The sequence below is a fragment of the Neopsephotus bourkii genome, unplaced genomic scaffold (assembly GCF_033783945.1).
Source record: "Neopsephotus bourkii isolate Nb327-2 ecotype Australia unplaced genomic scaffold, CSIRO-AGI_Nbou_v1 NB_1233, whole genome shotgun sequence".
Taxonomy (NCBI): Eukaryota; Metazoa; Chordata; class Aves; order Psittaciformes; family Psittacidae; genus Neopsephotus; species Neopsephotus bourkii.
Window position 1 is genome coordinate 151,659 of NW_026901718.1, and position 15,526 is coordinate 167,184.

Sequence of the window (15,526 nt, forward strand, 5' to 3'; positions counted from 1 at the left end):
ACTTAACCCCCAGGTTGTGCTGTAGGCCATACAAACTTAGAATATGTATCTACCGTAACATGTACCTAACGCAAATGCCCGAACTCAGAAACATGAGTGACATCCATTTGCCACAGCTTCAAAGCCCTCAAACCCCGAGGGTTGACCCCAAGTCCAAGTCCTGGTCCATGATTGCTGCACTGAGGACAACTTCAAACAATTCCGGTGGCTTCAGTCCATGTTAGTCCATACTGTTGCCGTAGGCCTCATGCGTTTTGATGGAACGGAGCATGTGCCATCCGTGCAGTATCAAATTGACTGACGATTGGACAAACATGGCTTATGAGTTTATCAGCTTTTGCGTTACCTTCAGCTAACCCATCTTGACTTTTGTGGCTCTGAATATGAATGATGTAATATTCTGCTGAACGCTGGCGGATAGCTTGTTAAGGTTGTTGAAAAAGAGTCATAAGATGCTCATTCCGCGTTTCTCTAATAAATGGATCTTCAATTCGTTGTACTACGCCCACCACATATAACAAACCAGTGACCACATTAGGCGGGATATGTAATCAATACAGTATTGCCCAAAGAACTGCAGTTAACTCTAAAGTTTATAACGAATCTCCTGACCTTGCAAAAGTTTGTGATGCTTCCATTGATTGCCCTGGCACCATGTGACCACTGCACTAGCCGATTTTTTCCCTGCATCTGTATACACAGTTAGCCCTCCCTGAATGGGTCTCATGAATAACTTTGGTCGTGTTATCCATGCATTGGACAATAGCAATGAGGCTTCTTTTCCGTTAGGTAAATCCACCGAGACTTTCCCTTCATATTGCAGCAAGGCCATCTGCAGGCTAATGGAATGCCCCATTACCCACTCTAGGTCCTCCACAGCTATAGGGATGTGAATGCTAGCTGGCTCTTCTCCTGAAATGGCAAGTATACATGTTCTCCCTTTTCTAATGATTTGTCCAACCACTTCCATGCGTGTTTGAATGCTCTTGCGAGCATTCAATGGCAAAAATAACCATTCCAAGATAGCCAAGATGTCTCCCCCGTTTTTCTTTTGCCATTGCAAGATCACAGCAAACACTGACTGTGCATGAGAGACGACCGTTGTTCTTCAGAAACGATTACTGGTTTGTCAGCTTGTGCACCCTTTAGCAGAGGATGTAAAGGCATTAGCTGTTCGTTAGCAATTCAAATAAGAGGCTGGACCCATTGCAAATCCCCCATTAGGGTTTGAACATCGGTCAACATCCTCAGCTCTAGGTGCAATTCTACTTTTTGGGGCCATACAACAGAATCAGATGTAAGCCATCCCAAAGGTCTGGCATGGCATGTGTCCTCACCGCTCCACGCCTGCTGGGTTGCAGCCAGCAGCAGAGCTAAAGGTTCTTCTTGGTGGCAAACACAGAGGCCAACCCAGTCTTGACCTTGATTGTGGTAGCAGGCATTTGGCCAACCTCAATCCTTGCACCTTGTTGTCAATGCAGAGCTTCACCTGCTTCATCCAGTAACAAGTTGCTATCATGGCAAGGCACACACACAGATTTACATGAGCAGAGTTACTATTACAGGGTGCAGCAGCATGTTGAAGATGCTGATGGCAGCAAGGGACTAGCCAAAGAAATTTCTTACCAGTGGAATTCTTCCCCCTCTTAATTTACCATTTTATTAGAATATTTCTGTCTTTTGCCTTAGCAATTTCTAGCAGCTACTACAAATTTGCATACTCTAACATTTCTTTTACAAGTGACAAATGTATGCAATACAAGGTGTAGTTTCTTATTAGTAATTGGCTAGTAAATATAGGTGGTTTTATAGGCAAAATCACAGCATCTAACAATAGCTAATTTACAAGCACACATATTCAAGCTGTTACTTTTCAGTTGCTCCCAAATGATGTTTAGCAATCATTGGTTTTTCTCTATTTCATTCTGCTTGGGGTATTCACATTCAGCTCCTGTAGCTGAGGCATCAGGTTCCTCCATTCGTCTGTCCAGATCATGGCAGGGCTTGACAAACTTTGCAGGCATTTGCCATGGCCCTGTAGGCAGGAGGACACAAATACACCCCCTCCCGCAGGTTATCAGTTCTTGAGAAGTAGATAGGTTCTGTATCTGCCACCCTGATGCTGCTTAGGTGATGGCTTGTAAGGCTTGTGGTTGCACTACCCCTCTAGCTTTTTCAGTCAGCAGTTCTTGTTTCAACCGATCTATCTGTTCCTCCAAGTCTTGGATTCATCCCCAGGTTACTTTAAACATATTAAACATATTAAGCTTGGTTTTGTTTTATTTTGTTTTGTTTTGTTTTTTCTCTCCTGGGCTCTGGTGCCCATCCTGGTCCTTCCACCGGTGGAGCACCGGGAGCCGAATCGGAGGGCAGCTGTTTTTGAACATGGGGACTGAACTCTTACCAGATAATCACAGCTACAAACTCCTGCCTGCCCGGCAGTTGCTACAGCTGCCTGCCTGCTTCAGCAGCAACCATAAATTTCTGCCGGCAACTTCACTTTTGCATTAACCCTTTCTTGTCTGAAATGTTAAACTATTACCTACTAGAAACTTTTACATGAACCCAACAACAAAAAATACACAGAACACCGTCTGCCCTCAACACACACACACACACACACACACACACGTATGGGATCCCACAAGCACACTCCACACAACTACAATATTTGAAGCACAAAATCCAGACAATCATTATTTCCACTACACAATCCCATGTACAGAACGTGGCACAAGGACCCTGTGACTAACAAGAAAACCAGCTCCGAGAAGCATCACTGCAGTGTGAGGTGGCAGGCCCAACCTTATCAGGCGTCCCTGCAGAGGCTCTGCCTCCCCCACATCGCATGAGGCTTGGGCTTTTATACTGACCAAAATGCACACTCATTCTGACACAGGTGGCCAGCCTATGTTGGAAGAAGTAGCCAGCAGTATTTATAAAGGTCTCCAAAGGTTGATAGAAACCTGGACATACTTATATTTACCAGCTTCTAGTACATGAGTATCACAGAGAGAATGTATTAAATGAGTTGTATATGGGGTCATAAGTCCACAGTCCATCACAGACCTTTCCACTGCAGGTCTTGATGCAGAACTTTTACTTTAACGTAAAAAAGGTTACTCCCTTCACTTTAAGAAGGATTGAAAACATCCATAAATCGGATGTCCTTAGATCAAATTTCAATTCATTCAATCACTGACAAGGGGGGTGTCCTGAGGCAGTAATTTGTCACATCTATTGTAGAAGGGGTTTAACAGCAGTGGCAAAGGCAGTAGCCATATATCCAGCCTTTTCCTCCGCTGTTCTCACTTTAAGTCATATCTGAAGGTGGGGAGAAAGCAATAATTGAGCTATCATACGGATATCATATGGTGCTAGGATATATGCAGAAAAAATATGTGTGATAATTGCCTGAGTATACGATGATTTTAACCCGTAGGATGTTACCGGTTGACGCGCCTCCTTTACTGCCTTTAAATCCAATGCCTCCCACTCCTTTCCCCCCTGTGGAGTGTTAAACACCAGGAATGCTGAGGGACCCATAGCCGAAAATTCCCCCATAACAATTGCATCTTTAACCATCCCACCACAGCCTTTAGCAGGGTTATTACCGCAATCCCCTACCCTATGCCCAACACCCCCCTCCCACTCCCCTACTGGATTGTAGGAGGGTGGAGCAGAGGGTTTGGAGGTTTCTTTTGTCTCCAATACTTTAATTTCTTCAGCAGCTGTCACAGTTGACTGTCACTGAGGCTGGTCTGCATCTCCCGGCGAGCCGAACTGTCTGAACCGCCTGAGTCTGAGTCAGGATCAGGAAGGGGAGGGTACAAGTCCGGTTCTGACGGAGACTCTGGGTCTGGTTCCAATTCCAATTCGGGGTCTTCTTCCTCTAGGTCGAAGGTGACCGCGTTTGCACTTTCTACTTGTACTTTCGGACGCGAGTGCCGTTTCACTTTATCTTCCCCCTTATACTGAGGAGGCTTCTGCGGTGCCGTGCCAGGCACAATGAGGGGGGGCAAATCTGCTGCAGCTGATTTATGACCTCCCTCCAGGTGACCCCCAGGTCTTTAGCAGACTTATTCTCTCCTATGGTAGCATCCCACAAAGAGTCCCCAGTTTCCCTCCATTCAGCAATGCTGAACATTAGCTGTGGGTCCTTAAGATGTCCTTTTTCCTTCGCCCACTGACATAGCTCTCTGAGCTTTTTCGTGCTCACACTGGCCTCTCGCTTAGCAAGTAATTGTTCTAAAAGTGTGAGTGCTGCCTCTCGATCCATGGTGGATTTTAGAGTGCGGTTTTACCCGTGCAGGTGTGGGTGCGCAGGCCACATCAGCTGTCCCTCCTAGCCGAGCTTCACTGCTTTTGCCAGTAGCCGAGCTGCGCCACTTTTGCAAATAGAAGCTTCCTGCACCACCGGCTCCTCGCTTCCCCCGTCTGTGCCTTTGCTGCAACGGCCGGGCACAGTTTGGAGAAGTCCGAGTCCAACCTCAAGTCCCCGTTCGGGCGCCAAATGTCGGAGGAGCGACCCGAATCAAGAAGAGAATCCCAATATGAGTTACGCTTCTTGTTCGATTTATTGCACAGGCTCACCTAATTTATACCACTGGTGATAGTTTACGTGACAGCTGTACATCTTTCATTGGCTACATAAACCTGTCCACGCGCCTGTCTATACATTGCTATTGGCTAAGCTAAGTTTTACACACATATCTCTGCAACAGCAGGGTGCATGCCTTGCGATAAGCGGTGCATTCCTTGTGGCCAGCAAGCTCCTGTTTCAGTGTTCTGCTTACATTTCTTCGACTCCAGGCCTCCCCGGCTCAGCTGAGTCAGAGAGAGTTCAAGGCTGTCTCACTCAGCTCTAATCCTGGGTTGTGCAGGCCCTCGTGAGAATAACCATTGCTCCACATACATGAGTGCAGCCAAATACCCCAGCCATGGTGTGCTCTCTTTGAGAATGGGAATGGGAATCTCTCTTGGACTTCAGGAATGCCCCTCTCTGCCTCAGTTCATACTTTTGCAAACAGAGCAAAGTGCTCAATATATACCCTTTCCTCAGAGAAAAGTCTCCACCGGTTGAGATCCTACAAGCACTTTGAAGCGCTTGTAGTGCAAAATCAATGTTTTTGGTTGAAGCAGCGTAGGCAGTAGATGGAAGATGCCCAGCTGGGGCTGCCCCATCCCTGGCAGTGCTCAAGGCCACATCAGACAGGGCTTGGAGCAACCTGCCCTAGTGGAAGGTGTCAGGGTGGGAACTGGATGAGCTTTAAGGTCCCTCCCATCCATCCCTGGATGAGCTTTAAGGTCCCTTCCAACCCAAACCACTCTGTGGTTCTATGAATAGGAGTACATCTGCAACCACCTTGTTTTCTCACCTATTTCCCTGGCAGTCCAAGGCACGATTTTATCAGGGAAGAGTTGCTGGGAGAGCTGAGCTCTGCGCTGCTGGGAAACCACAAGGATGAGGCTGAATCCTTCCCCAGGCAAAGGGAACTGCAGCCCCTGCCTTGGAGGAGACAGATGTTCACCCTGGAGAGCACTCAGGGGCATCTTGTCCCTCTTGTGCTGTTCCACAGAGCTGGATCAGGGCTGCACAGGGGGGGTCTCCCCAGAGCACAGCAGAGGGGGAGAATCCCCTCCCTTGACCTGCTGCTCACGCTCTGGTGACGTAGCTCAGCACACGAGGGGGCTCTGGGCTCAAGCTCACACTGAAGCCAGATCATGGGAAGCTTCTTGGCACCAACACCCCCACGTCCTCCTTCTCAGGGCTGCTCCATCCATTCTCCCTCAGCCCACTTCTCAATCATGTCACAAAGGGTATACATTGAACGCTTTGCCCTGTTTGCAAAAGTATGAACTGAGGCACAGAGGGGCTGTGTGATGTTCACAAAACCTGTTTAACATTCCTGAAGTCAAAGAGACATTCCCATTCCTATTTCCATTCCCAAAGAGAGCACACCATGGCTGGGGTATTTGGCTGCACTCATGTACCTGCCAACATCAGCTGTAAGCAGTTTCAGAGGGGCATGAAAGACAGAGGGGTGCAGGGGGAAAGCACACTCTGTCTGGCCATGTGCTGTTGGGTGGATTTGAGACTTCTCATGGACTGAAACAAGGGTGAGTTTGAGTGTCTGGTTGTTTGCTCCCGGTTTAAAGTGTGTGCTGTTCAGTGTTAGTACAATGTAACATCAACAGGAGAGCAACAGTATAACAACAAAATAACAACAATAAAACAACAAAACAGCTACAGTTTAACAACCAAAGAACAGCAGTAGAACAAGAATATTAAAACAAGTGAAGAGCACACATAGAGCAATGACATCTTCAACAAACGGCACAGCCGCTGCCATTTTGCCGCTGATGGCCCAGCTGATGGCGCTGCAGGCTGGGATCGCATCCCAGGCACCATGGATCTGATCTCTCCAGCCAGCCAGCAGCAGATCTCACCCCATGTGTCCTGACTAGACCTGTAGTGCTGCTCTGCACCTCTCTCTGCACGAGGCTACGGAGCTTTCTATTCAGTTCCTCAGCTCTGGGGAGCAGATCCGGTGCACAGCGGCGGGATCCAGGAAAGCCTCTGAGGCCCAGAGGCTCCCAAGATTGATGTCCAGCAAAAGCCTCCTCCAGGATCACAAGCAGCTGCGCCGGGCAGCCAGGCTGTTACCAGCAGTGCTTCCATCTGATCAGTAAAGACCTGTGTGCAAAGCACGGTGTCTGACACTGAGGGTCTTTCCTTGGTGGCTGTGAAATACACACTCAGCGGGGGATGAGCTTTGGTGGGGCAGGGCAAGAACACTGCAGGACAGAGGAGTTTCAGTCCTACTGAAGGGCAGCCCTCTCCCAGGGCTTTGCTAGAGCAGCTCGGCTGCAGCCCTGCTCTTGGTGGTCCCTGCACCTTCTGGTCTCTGGCAGTGCACCCTGCCATGGCTGCACAGCTCTGCTGGGGAGGGTGGAGAGGAGAGGATGGAAGAGGAGAAGGAAGCACAGTGCTGGGCACCCAGGGCAACAGAGCTGCCAGGGCAGCACCCAGGGGGAAGGAAGCCCGAAACTGCTGGCTCTTGGGCACCCACACCCTGCCCAGGCTCTGTGCGCTGGTGGCAGCGATGCTTCCTGAGCCCAGGCAGGTTGAACAGCACCGCCTGACATAGGGGCAGTCTGCTAATCCCCTGTGCACCATTTGTTCCCAAAAAGCCCTGATCCTGTGGGGCTCTGACTTGGCCTACACAGAAGATACTCTAATGGCATGGCTTCCTTGAGGACAGTGTCCAGACAGAGCTCTCCCCTTCTGCAAACTGCAGGGAAACAGCATCACACCAGTGCTGCAAGTCCTTGGGACAGCCAGAACTGATTAAATCGAATGCAGGTGGGGAAAGTCACAGAGAAAGGGAAAACCTTCCTGGGACAGGATTGCAACTGCACAAGTCACAGCTTCCTCTCCCCTGAGAGAGGAGCAGCTTCGTTTCATTTTCTTTCTTTTTTCCTCTCTGAAAGGACACAAAAGTTGTTCCAGCTGCTGTGTCTGGAACTGAGGTACCAACAGAGGTACCTTCCAAGGGAAGGCCCTGTGTTGAAGCACCCTCAGGAAGGATGAAGTGTGTGTGAAGGGGGGGCTGTAGGGTAGGATGATGCTTCATCCACAGCTGGAAACTTGGACAACAAGGCCAGATGCTTTCTGGGATGTAGACCATTTAACTTCTTGGTAGCAAGGGCATATTGCCATTTTTCTTTCTATTTTGTGTCCACCAGGACCCTCGCATCCTATTCTGCAAAGCTGCTTTCCAAACAGTTATTCCCCAACATTTCCTGGTTCATGGAGCTTTTCATTCCCAGGTACAGCTCCTTGCACTTGCTCTTGTTAAACCTTTGCAGCTCTTGTCAGCCTATTTCTCCAGCATGTCGAGAAGGAGATGTAAGAGAAGGGAAGCAGGAGTATTAACAAAGAAGCAGGAGTTTCCCATTTCTTTTGTCTCCACTTTGCTCTTTAGAGTTGGGGGAAAAACTCTCTTTGCTGGAAAGGTGGAGAGAGCAGCCTGCGTGCTGGTGAGTGGCCCAGAGGCTCCAGCTCTGGTGGTGGATGATGCATGCTGGTGGAGCCCGAGGGCAGGCTAACCGGGGTGTAAGCATTGTCAGGGGCAATTATAGCTTGAAGGATGGAGGAAAATGTGCAGGGCTTCCAATCGACTATTGCATTGTCACTCAGGACAAGCACCTCTTATCTCAGAAGGGAGTTATGGGTGGTGACGGATGCAGGAGCCAGCCCTTGGCATGTGTGTTGAACACTATTTTGGGAATCTTATTGCAGCCCTTGAGCTCACCTGCAGCTGCACACTCTGTGCCCCTTGGGTTGCTCCCAAGAGAGGAGCCGTGAGCCTAAGGAGAGAGAATTCAGGGTTAACCATCCTAAATGGAGAGGGTAATGCCACACCAGGCAGTGTGAACCTCTTCTGTCAACAGCTCTCACCTTCAAAAAGCACCCCAGGGTTATGTGCAGCTGCCCCACGTGTGCCTCCAGCATCCTCCCTGGCCCTGGGACATTACTGAATTAAAGGTGACAGTGCCATTGCCTTTCTGCTCCCATGCTTCCTCCCACCACATCCCCACAGTTCATGAATTCATGAATCCCCATTCACAGGAGAGAGTCAGGAACGGGGCTTTTTTTCTCATGGCAGCTTAGATATTTGCTTTTCCTGTGGGGAAAGAAATAAAAATAATCCTTGAAATAACGTTCTGAGGCTCTTCTAAATGTTACACACCGGGCGACCTTTCAGAGCCGGGCTTAGGGGTTTATCGTCAATCCCTAGGCCAGGACTCCCACAGCTGCAGGCCAGTCCTGCTCCTCAAGGGCTGGATCCAAAAAGCACTGAAACATCAGTCTTCAGCTCTGCAACAGTCAGGGATGGAGCTCCAGGATTTCCACCCCTGATGCAATGAGACACCCTCGGCTGTGTATCCTGTACGCGCTGCCCTGTGCACCATGAGGTGGTGTAAGGAGCGTGGGTACCACCAGGATTTGGCTTCTCAGAGCATAAACACAGCCACTGAAGGTGTCAGGGAAGCACCAGCCATGCCATACATCCCACTGGGATGCAGGGGATGATGTGGATTTGCACAGAGTCACAGCAGTCCTGGCTCTGCAGAGCCCAGCTGGTGCCATGGATGCAGACATCCTGGACATTCCCTGTTTTCCAGCTCTGCTCCCACTACAGATGGCTACGAGGAACAGGATTTCCAGTGTCAGGCAATAGTTACAGTGGCAGCTATAAAGCCTGTGTGACGAGATTGCCTTTCCTTCCATGGCTCTGTCTATAATGAAGCTGGGAATGGGGTTTCCTAAATACAGTGCCCCAGCTTGGGAACTTCTGGAGTGATTGCCGGCTGTATTTGCCAAGAATTCCATGACATTTCCACACTCCCTGGCATCCTTCCCCCAGCCAGCAGCAGCACACTTAGGAGCCTCTGTTTATGAATCCAGACCTATACTGGGCACTTGTTAATTTTGTTAAAGCTGTATTCCACTCCCTTTCAAAGCAAGACAGCATGTTAACATCCATTGAAGGGGGAACACCGTGACACCCGCTCTGACACTCCAATGGGTTTTTCCCTGGTACAAAATACCTCCTGGAAAAAATCCTGCCTTTGTGGCATGTCATCCCTGGGGTTTTTACTGGAGTTCAGGAGACAGTGAAAGCAAATAACACAACCAGAGGCTCCAAGGCAGTGCTGAGCAAGCTGGAAGGCGTGCCCATACCTGGGGCTGGGCTGATATTTGAAGTGGTTACTTCAGCCCTCTCACTATGGGCAACATTTCACTGCACATTTCCCTCCACAAACCCAAAATGGAAAAATGTCTGGTTTCAGCTAGGCAGAATGTGCGATTCCAGCTCTCTATGGAGATGCACTGGCTCTGCTGCCCCCAAACCATCCGAAATGGTTCCAAGGGAAGGCCCTGTGCTGAAGCACCCTCAGGAAGGATGAAGTGTGTGTGAAGGGGGGGCTGTAGGGTAGGATGTTTACATCCCACCTTCTCAAACCTATTTCTCCTCCTATTTCTGCTGACCAGAGCACTTCCCTCTTTCCCAACCAGGTGCTCTGGGAAATACCAGAGCCTTTGCCATGCTCTGCCCCCAGTTTGGCACAGGGCTAGCCCACAGGCACCCCCTCTTTGGTGTACAACAGCAGCTGCCCCAGGCTCAGTGCTCACAGGAAGGTGAAGGCGGTAGAAGGCTCTCACGGCCCTGGAGATGTCTTTTTTTTCCCCAGGACTTAGTGCCTGGGCTCTCCTTCACAGATGGGTCATGTTAGCACCAAGCTGAGCACACAGGAGAGGCTGGGAGTGCAGCAGTTAGCACAAACCTGGCCCTGGCTGTTCACTGTCCTCTGATCTCAGAGGTGCCCCCAGAGCATCCCCAGGGGCTCCCTGCTGCCTGGCCCTGGCCCTGGCCCTGGGCTGGGCTGGGCTGGAGACTCCCCACGGCAAACAGCGACTCAATACAAACCCCAGTGTGCCCATGTGACAGCCACCGGCAGGGCTCCAGCTCTCAAACTCAGGTCCTGCACTTGGAAGACAAAACATGAATCAGGTCTCAAACTCCATCAGCTCAGCTTGGTTATCAGATGGGTCATTGCTCCTCCTTGAGCTTTGGCTCTGAAAGGAAGCTTCCTGACACCTAGGAAGCATGGCACAGCTGGTGGAAACACTGTTGGTTTCACTGAACTAACCGAGGCCTGGCAGCGGGATCTATGAGCTCAGTTTCATTTCTCACATCACAAGATGAGGAATGGGGGAGCAGAAAGAACCATGTGGGTTAAGTGCTTTCCAGCAAGGCACTTCTGTAAAGCAGTTTTAATATAGTACAATTGTGATCATGAAATTCGCCTCCGTGACCAAAGTGTTTGGTGGTTGTGGGTAAGCAGCTACTTGGCCATAGAGCAGAATCCAAACAGCCCCAGAGGCACCATGCTTTTAGTATTACTGTAGGGATGACCCAGAGCAGAGTTTCTGTCTCTCCACTGTCCTTTCCAGGACAGTTTTGCAGTCCTGCACTGAAATTGCCACTGTTCAAAGCAGTGGAGGAAAACCAGTGAAATAATAATAATAATAAAGAGAAAAAAAATAGTAAAATGATAGTAAAATTACGGTAAAAATGCTAGTTTAATTGTTACAACAACAGGGGTAGAACAAAGTACAACAAAACCCAATAAATATAAATAACAATAAAACAACAAAACAAGTGCAGTTTAACAACAGTAGAACAAGAATATCAGAACACGCGAAAAACAAACACAGAACAATAAAATCGCCAACGAATCTTCACAGCTGCCAATGTTTTGCTGCTGATGGCCCAAAAGGCCACTTGGCGTCGGAGCTGTCCTTCTCCTTGGGGAAGAATAAAAACCGAACAGGGCAGGTTTAGTCATATCCACGTGCATCACCATTTAGAAGCAAGGAGCTGCTGTAACAGCTCAGCTAGAAAACCAAAGCATTCTTCCATTAAAGAGCATTTAAATATTTGTGGGGTTTCTGTAATTTAGACTCCCCCACACACACTCCCACGGCTCAGAGAGTAAAGGAGCCGGCAGCAAAGCCCTCCTGGAGGTGGTGGGGACCCTGCAGGCAGGGGGGGCAGCTTCCGGGTGACCCCTGGCTCTGGCAGCCTCTGAGCCTTTCCCACTGAACGGCCCCACAGGAGACAGCACTGCAGCTCCTGGGAGCTGGTAAACCCCAAATGGGTGGGGATGGGCCACAGATGGAAAACAATTTGGATCTCGGGAGGATCCCCGTCTGCTCTGGATGCCCCAGCTGGCTCCAGAGCACCCAAACATGGGGAGGGGCACCAGCAGAGATGGGAAGAGAAGGCAGCAGAGGGACTGCCAGGGCTGAAGCAAATGTTTGCACCTTAGGAAATATGGCTAAATAAAGCCAGGGAGGAAAGGCTGCAGAGATGCAGAGACGTTCATCCAGCCTCAGGGGTGGAACTCTTCCAGTAGGAAGAGCTTGTTTCACCCCATGCCACCCCAGGTGCACCACCCAACACGGTTTCTTGCTGGCAGCACAGAAGGGGCCTGACCCTATCACCCCGGTCCTGCCTCGGGGCTGCTCTGGACCAGAGCCCCACAGGTGGGGGGCCAGCAGCACTGGCCGTTACTTATTATGGGAATGATGGATCCGTGCCTTTAGCCGCTTGTGAGTTCCCTGGGTCCTGGATCTTGCCTGCGTGGAGGAGGCAGGGGTGGATGAACCTGGAAGCACAAAGTTTTGCTCAGGTCTCTGCACCCGCACCCCAAACTGGCACCGGGGCTACCACAATCCGTATCCCAGGAGGAATGGAAGGTTTTGCATCCCCAGAGCCCAGCAGCCACCACCCGGGCCAGCTCCTACAGCACAGCCTGGCCCTTCTGCCATCCCCCAGCCCAAGGGGACAACACGACCCATCAGCTCCTCCAGGCTGAAGCACCAACTCCCTCACTACCAGGGGAAGCGACGCCTTCTCCAAAGCCTGAGGGGCGCTGGCCAAAGAAGGGTGCAGCAGTTCCTGGAAAGAAACACACCACTGTGAGCTGGGGTCAGCAAGGGAGGAAGAGCCTGGCTTTAGGGAGCTGGCAGCACCCGCAGGAGCCGATGCATCCGGTGCGTCCAGAGGGGCAAGGAGCAACATTTCAGATTCCCCTCCACTGCCCGGGGCTGGGGACTGGGGCAGCGAGTGAGGGAAGCACCTTCCCTTCGCATGGCAAGGCTCTGCACAGCCCCAGCACCAGCCCCTCAGGGCTGCTCAGCCAGGTCTGGCAGGAAAGCTGCTGCCTAAATCTAACCCTGCCCTTCACCCCCACAGAAGCCCTGTCTGCCCCGACTCACCTCCCAGCACGGGCGCTCTCCCACTTCTGTTCTGGCTGGTGTCAGTAAGGCCGCTGCTGCTGGAATCAGCCAGCCCAGAAACCACCGATGCTGTGTTCGCAGACACTGCCCGTGTGCGACTGGTGCTCGAGGAGCCCTAGGCCCAGGGATGTACCTTCCCCACTGGTGCTGGGGCCCTCATCTGCCGGGAGGGAGCATGAAATCAGGACCCACAACTTGCTGTATGGGACTACCCCTTAGCAGAGCCTCCCAGCATGAACAGCTCACAGCTCCGGCCCTGGGGACCCTTGCCCATCACCCTGGGGACAGCGGGGCACAAGCTCTCCTGCCTGAGTCTTCACCAGGCTCCAGGAGTTTCCAACCCGAGGACCAGGCAGCACCGGCCCAGGAGCTTCCTCAGCCTGTGCTGCATGGACACCCCCTGCACTGCCAGCCTGCGCCATGGCTGTCTCCTCCTTGCCGTGCCCATCACATTCCCACTCTGCCCTTACCCTCCTTATACCCCAGGAGTCAGCGCAACCGCTGCTGCGCTGCCTTCCTCTCCTCCTCTATGATCTCTGCCATGATGGGGTAGCCAGGGTCAGGCCCAGGGGGCTGCCAAGAGAGCAGTACCTTAGTTCCTTCTCAGGGAAGCCAGTAGAGCTGCTCTGAAGGAGGTGTGGAAGCAGGCTGGTGCCAGAGCCAGGAAGCCGTGGTTCTGCCACAGCCACTGCAGAGCTCTGGTCCTCATTCGTTTGACCCCTAGCTTGGTGCTGAGGGCACAGCACCCTTGCCCAGCCAGTACCTGCTCTGGCAGCGGGCAGCACAGTCATACACAGCCAGCCAGACACTAGGGCAGGGGAGAGCATCACTTCCCACTCAGCCAAGGACGAGACCTCCTGCCCCAAAGCAGGCAGCTCAGCCTGCCCCCAGCCCTGCAGGGACTGCAATGGGCACATTCTGTCCCCAGGCGACGACAAAAGAGGCTGTGAGACAGCGACGTACCAGCACCAGTGGTTCATTGTCCCAAGGCACCAGCAGGCAGATGCTCCTCCTGTGTGGCCTTCCGTTTACCGGCGATGGTGGTGGGCTTGGGGACTGCCACTGCTTCTCCTCAGCCCTCTCGACAGCTACAGGAGGAGACAAGTCAGGAGCAGCTCCCAGCAGGGGCGTTTGGCCTCTACCGAGGGGTTTGTCCCTTCTCACTCCTCTCTGCGTGCCTGTCTTGGAGGGCAGAGCCAGGGACATGGCCTTAAGCTGCGGACAAGGCTGCGATGCCCTGGGCCAGCAGCTGGCCACAAGAGATCCATGGCAAGCTGTGACAAGAGCCCGCTGGGGCTCCACAGGCCAGCGGCTCCATCCCACCTCCACAGACGTTCCTTGCCCGCTGCCCACCCGAACCACAAACCACACAAACTGCCAGACGTGGCCACATCTCGCACTGAGCCACGGGACCCTAGCCACCATGGGCACACGGGAGAAAACGCCACTGCCTCAGCACCAGCACATTCCTCCTCTCCAGGGCACACCTCAGGCTCATCCCACCTGCAGACCTGAGCTACCCATGTCCCGCACCTGCCCTGCACCAGTGGCCCACCCAACCCTGGCACAGAGCTGGGTCCCACCTACGCTCACCTTCCTCCATCTGCACAGCCCTGGTCCCTGTCACTGGCGCGCAGCTCCATTGTCACACCTCCCATTCCCTGCGCAAGCGGGAGAGAGCCAGTTAGGGTCGGCCCCCTGCCCTGGGAGCAGGATGAGACCCAACACGCCAAGGACTCCCACAAGCAGCCCTGCTGTGTTTCTTTGCTGTCTTTGCCAAACAGCAGAGCTCAGGGCAACAGCCTTGAGTCACCGCAGCATCCTGAGAGTGGCTCCAGGCACAGGAGCTGCTCCACTCCTCTCCCCAGGACTCCGACTCGGGCAGCTCAGGGCAGCAGCTGGGGATCCCAGGTGGGAGCTGCTGCTCGTCACAGGGCCCTGATCGGACCCACCCTGTCCTGCTGTTCCACAGCACCGCAGGGGAACAAGGCTGCAGGGACGCTGGTCAGTACAACACCAGGGCTTCCCCACAGCTGGGTGACCCAGCAGCCAGGTCTCAGGGGCCTGGAGCGTCCCGGCTCCAGTGGAGAGCAGCTCTTGGGTACTGGGACGGCTGGGAAGGGGAACGCTTTCTTCCTGGTTGGCACTGGCAGGCGGGCGCTCGCCGGATGAGCAGTACATTACCTTCCTGTCCGCTCTGGCACTGCACAGCAGACTCCTCTGCAGGACTGTGGGGACACCCCCACACACATCTACTTCTCCTGGAACACAGGAAGAGACCAGTAGTAAATGATTTGGTTCTGGGGAGCACAGCCTCCCATTCTCCTCATCACTGCAGAGTAAATCCCATCTGCCAGGCACTGGCTACCGAGCCCAGAGCCTCTCTTGCTTCAATGCTACTCAACTCCCCTCCAGAACATCCAGAGAAGGCAAAGTCTGAGCACCCCAAACTGGGTCCACCCTGGGAGCAAGTGGCCTTGAGGCTCTTTATGACCAAGTCGATGGGGAGTGAGACACGGGGGGGCACGAAATTACAAAATGGTATATAGAAATCTTTAGAAGTAGCTTTAAGTAGTGTTAAGTTTGATGGCTTTGTAACAGTAGCAATGGAAAATTACTCAGGTGCAGGGTACATAGAGAAAAATATAT

The 15,526-nt window shown here is 52.2% G+C and overlaps 1 long non-coding RNA gene across 1 annotated transcript; it reads right to left on the reverse strand.

Moving 5' to 3' along the window:
• Positions 1-13,840: 13,840 nt before the first annotated feature.
• Positions 13,841-15,293, reverse strand: LOC133218216 (uncharacterized). The gene is made up of 3 exons (XR_009727077.1): positions 15,062-15,293; positions 14,471-14,538; positions 13,841-13,965 (listed from the first exon to the last, which is right to left on the reverse strand). It is a non-coding gene; the product is annotated as an uncharacterized LOC133218216 (long non-coding RNA).
• Between the last annotated feature and the right edge of the window lie 233 nt (positions 15,294-15,526).